Here is a 5,000-nt window from a genome sequence, read left to right as displayed (position 1 = left end):
ACTTGAAAAACTGCAGCAGCCAGTTCGTTTTCTAAGCAATCGTAAAAGGCTTCTCACGCTGACTGGAGGAATATTTATCCATCCATCCATCCATCCATCTATCTATCCCTATCTATCTGTATTTCTGTCTTTCAACATTTGTGAATGTCACTGTAGCCTGCAAACTCGTGCCCTTGCGAAAGGCTAGGACGAGGCAAATCACAGCTCTGGGAGAAGCTAGCATTGACAGTCGTTGGTCTCAACTGACAACAAGTGCACACATCAGCCTGCTTCCTGAACCAGCAGGCTTTTACCGTCCCCTTCGCCACTCTACACTTCCTTACCATAAAGAAAGGCAACAAGCAACCCATAACCCAGAGGTCGATGGATCGAAACCATTCTCTGCTATGACTTTTAGATTCCTTTGCGTTGCGTAACAGAAAGCCATATGCTCTCAGAGACCTCACCTGCACTTGAGGACTTGAAAAACTGCAGCAGCCAGTTCGTTTTCTAAGCAATCGTAAAAGGCTTCTCACGCTGACTGAAGGAATATTTATCCATCCATCCATCTATCTATCTGTATTTCTGTCTTTCAACATTTGTGAATGTCACTGTAGCCTGCAAACTCGTGCCCTTGCGAAAGGCTAGGACGAGGCAAATCACAGCTCTGGGAGAAGCTAGCATTGACAGTCGTTGGTCTCAACTGACAACAAGTGCACACATCAGCCTGCTTCCTGAACCAGCAGGCTTTTACCGTCCCCTTCGCCACTCTACACTTCCTTACCATAAAGAAAGGCAACAAGCAGAAGGAGGCGCCCAACGTGGGGCTCGAACCCACGACCCTGAGATTAAGAGTCTCATGCTCTACCGACTGAGCTAGCCGGGCCACTGCAGGGGGCGCAGCGCAAGACAGCCCGCCGGAGTCTGCAAGAAGAAATGCGGCCACTTGACGGACGCACGGGCGTCCAATACTTTCCGACTTCCGTGCCTGCATTCACCATCCGGAGGCTTCGGCTCAAATCGTCTATTCTGGTCCAAAGACTTCTTGGGAGGGTTACAGGCTGCAGTTCATGCCGAACTACGAGCGTCTGCTCGACGTGAGCACATCATTGGCACTTTTGCGTGAAGGCCAGCTCCCGCAAGTGAGCAGAGTGGCGCAGCGGAAGCGTGCTGGGCCCATAACCCAAAGGTCGATGGATCGAAACCATTCTCTGCTATGACTTTTAGATTCCTTTGCGTTGCGTAACAGAAAGCCATATGCTCTCAGAGACCTCACCTGCACTTGAGGACTTGAAAAACTGCAGCAGCCAGTTCGTTTTCTAAGCAATCGTAAAAGGCTTCTCACGCTGACTGAAGGAATATTTATCCATCCATCCATCCATCCATCCATCTATCTATCCCTATCTATCTGTATTTCTGTCTTTCAACATTTGTGAATGTCACTGTAGCCTGCAAACTCGTGCCCTTGCGAAAGGCTAGGACGAGGCAAATCACAGCTCTGGGAGAAGCTAGCATTGACAGTCGTTGGTCTCAACTGACAACAAGTGCACACATCAGCCTGCTTCCTGAACCAGCAGGCTTTTACCGTCCCCTTCGCCACTCTACACTTCCTTACCATAAAGAAAGGCAACAAGCAACCCATAACCCAGAGGTCGATGGATCGAAACCATTCTCTGCTATGACTTTTAGATTCCTTTGCGTTGCGTAACAGAAAGCCATATGCTCTCAGAGACCTCACCTGCACTTGAGGACTTGAAAAACTGCAGCAGCCAGTTCGTTTTCTAAGCAATCGTAAAAGGCTTCTCACGCTGACTGGAGGAATATTTATCCATCCATCCATCCATCTATCTATCTGTATTTCTGTCTTTCAACATTTGTGAATGTCACTGTAGCCTGCAAACTCGTGCCCTTGCGAAAGGCTAGGACGAGGCAAATCACAGCTCTGGGAGAAGCTAGCATTGACAGTCGTTGGTCTCAACTGACAACAAGTGCACACATCAGCCTGCTTCCTGAACCAGCAGGCTTTTACCGTCCCCTTCGCCACTCTACACTTCCTTACCATAAAGAAAGGCAACAAGCAACCCATAACCCAGAGGTCGATGGATCGAAACCATTCTCTGCTATGACTTTTAGATTCCTTTGCGTTGCGTAACAGAAAGCCATATGCTCTCAGAGACCTCACCTGCACTTGAGGACTTGAAAAACTGCAGCAGCCAGTTCGTTTTCTAAGCAATCGTAAAAGGCTTCTCACGCTGACTGGAGGAATATTTATCCATCCATCCATCCATCCATCTATCTATCCCTATCTATCTGTATTTCTGTCTTTCAACATTTGTGAATGTCACTGTAGCCTGCAAACTCGTGCCCTTGCGAAAGGCTAGGACGAGGCAAATCACAGCTCTGGGAGAAGCTAGCATTGACAGTCGTTGGTCTCAACTGACAACAAGTGCACACATCAGCCTGCTTCCTGAACCAGCAGGCTTTTACCGTCCCCTTCGCCACTCTACACTTCCTTACCATAAAGAAAGGCAACAAGCAACCCATAACCCAGAGGTCGATGGATCGAAACCATTCTCTGCTATGACTTTTAGATTCCTTTGCGTTGCGTAACAGAAAGCCATATGCTCTCAGAGACCTCACCTGCACTTGAGGACTTGAAAAACTGCAGCAGCCAGTTCGTTTTCTAAGCAATCGTAAAAGGCTTCTCACGCTGACTGAAGGAATATTTATCCATCCATCCATCTATCTATCTGTATTTCTGTCTTTCAACATTTGTGAATGTCACTGTAGCCTGCAAACTCGTGCCCTTGCGAAAGGCTAGGACGAGGCAAATCACAGCTCTGGGAGAAGCTAGCATTGACAGTCGTTGGTCTCAACTGACAACAAGTGCACACATCAGCCTGCTTCCTGAACCAGCAGGCTTTTACCGTCCCCTTCGCCACTCTACACTTCCTTACCATAAAGAAAGGCAACAAGCAGAAGGAGGCGCCCAACGTGGGGCTCGAACCCACGACCCTGAGATTAAGAGTCTCATGCTCTACCGACTGAGCTAGCCGGGCCACTGCAGGGGGCGCAGCGCAAGACAGCCCGCCGGAGTCTGCAAGAAGAAATGCGGCCACTTGACGGACGCACGGGCGTCCAATACTTTCCGACTTCCGTGCCTGCATTCACCATCCGGAGGCTTCGGCTCAAATCGTCTATTCTGGTCCAAAGACTTCTTGGGAGGGTTACAGGCTGCAGTTCATGCCGAACTACGAGCGTCTGCTCGACGTGAGCACATCATTGGCACTTTTGCGTGAAGGCCAGCTCCCGCAAGTGAGCAGAGTGGCGCAGCGGAAGCGTGCTGGGCCCATAACCCAAAGGTCGATGGATCGAAACCATTCTCTGCTATGACTTTTAGATTCCTTTGCGTTGCGTAACAGAAAGCCATATGCTCTCAGAGACCTCACCTGCACTTGAGGACTTGAAAAACTGCAGCAGCCAGTTCGTTTTCTAAGCAATCGTAAAAGGCTTCTCACGCTGACTGAAGGAATATTTATCCATCCATCCATCCATCCATCCATCTATCTATCCCTATCTATCTGTATTTCTGTCTTTCAACATTTGTGAATGTCACTGTAGCCTGCAAACTCGTGCCCTTGCGAAAGGCTAGGACGAGGCAAATCACAGCTCTGGGAGAAGCTAGCATTGACAGTCGTTGGTCTCAACTGACAACAAGTGCACACATCAGCCTGCTTCCTGAACCAGCAGGCTTTTACCGTCCCCTTCGCCACTCTACACTTCCTTACCATAAAGAAAGGCAACAAGCAACCCATAACCCAGAGGTCGATGGATCGAAACCATTCTCTGCTATGACTTTTAGATTCCTTTGCGTTGCGTAACAGAAAGCCATATGCTCTCAGAGACCTCACCTGCACTTGAGGACTTGAAAAACTGCAGCAGCCAGTTCGTTTTCTAAGCAATCGTAAAAGGCTTCTCACGCTGACTGGAGGAATATTTATCCATCCATCCATCCATCTATCTATCTGTATTTCTGTCTTTCAACATTTGTGAATGTCACTGTAGCCTGCAAACTCGTGCCCTTGCGAAAGGCTAGGACGAGGCAAATCACAGCTCTGGGAGAAGCTAGCATTGACAGTCGTTGGTCTCAACTGACAACAAGTGCACACATCAGCCTGCTTCCTGAACCAGCAGGCTTTTACCGTCCCCTTCGCCACTCTACACTTCCTTACCATAAAGAAAGGCAACAAGCAACCCATAACCCAGAGGTCGATGGATCGAAACCATTCTCTGCTATGACTTTTAGATTCCTTTGCGTTGCGTAACAGAAAGCCATATGCTCTCAGAGACCTCACCTGCACTTGAGGACTTGAAAAACTGCAGCAGCCAGTTCGTTTTCTAAGCAATCGTAAAAGGCTTCTCACGCTGACTGGAGGAATATTTATCCATCCATCCATCCATCCATCTATCTATCCCTATCTATCTGTATTTCTGTCTTTCAACATTTGTGAATGTCACTGTAGCCTGCAAACTCGTGCCCTTGCGAAAGGCTAGGACGAGGCAAATCACAGCTCTGGGAGAAGCTAGCATTGACAGTCGTTGGTCTCAACTGACAACAAGTGCACACATCAGCCTGCTTCCTGAACCAGCAGGCTTTTACCGTCCCCTTCGCCACTCTACACTTCCTTACCATAAAGAAAGGCAACAAGCAACCCATAACCCAGAGGTCGATGGATCGAAACCATTCTCTGCTATGACTTTTAGATTCCTTTGCGTTGCGTAACAGAAAGCCATATGCTCTCAGAGACCTCACCTGCACTTGAGGACTTGAAAAACTGCAGCAGCCAGTTCGTTTTCTAAGCAATCGTAAAAGGCTTCTCACGCTGACTGAAGGAATATTTATCCATCCATCCATCTATCTATCTGTATTTCTGTCTTTCAACATTTGTGAATGTCACTGTAGCCTGCAAACTCGTGCCCTTGCGAAAGGCTAGGACGAGGCAAATCACAGCTCTGGGAGA

At 48.3% G+C, this 5,000-nt stretch overlaps 2 non-coding genes across 2 annotated transcripts; both read right to left on the bottom strand.

Annotated features, from left to right (window-relative positions):
• Positions 1–792: 792 nt before the first annotated feature.
• On the bottom strand, positions 793–865 carry trnak-cuu (transfer RNA lysine (anticodon CUU)). Its single transcript has one exon. It is a non-coding gene; the product is annotated as a tRNA-Lys (tRNA).
• Positions 866–2,965: 2,100 nt separating this feature from the next.
• trnak-cuu (transfer RNA lysine (anticodon CUU)) lies at positions 2,966–3,038 on the bottom strand. Its single transcript has one exon. It is a non-coding gene; the product is annotated as a tRNA-Lys (tRNA).
• Positions 3,039–5,000: the final 1,962 nt, after the last annotated feature.

The sequence above is a fragment of the Amia ocellicauda genome, chromosome 12, assembly GCF_036373705.1.
Source record: "Amia ocellicauda isolate fAmiCal2 chromosome 12, fAmiCal2.hap1, whole genome shotgun sequence".
In the NCBI taxonomy this organism is placed as follows: domain Eukaryota; kingdom Metazoa; phylum Chordata; class Actinopteri; order Amiiformes; family Amiidae; genus Amia; species Amia ocellicauda.
This window is presented reverse-complemented; position numbering and strand designations above follow the sequence as displayed.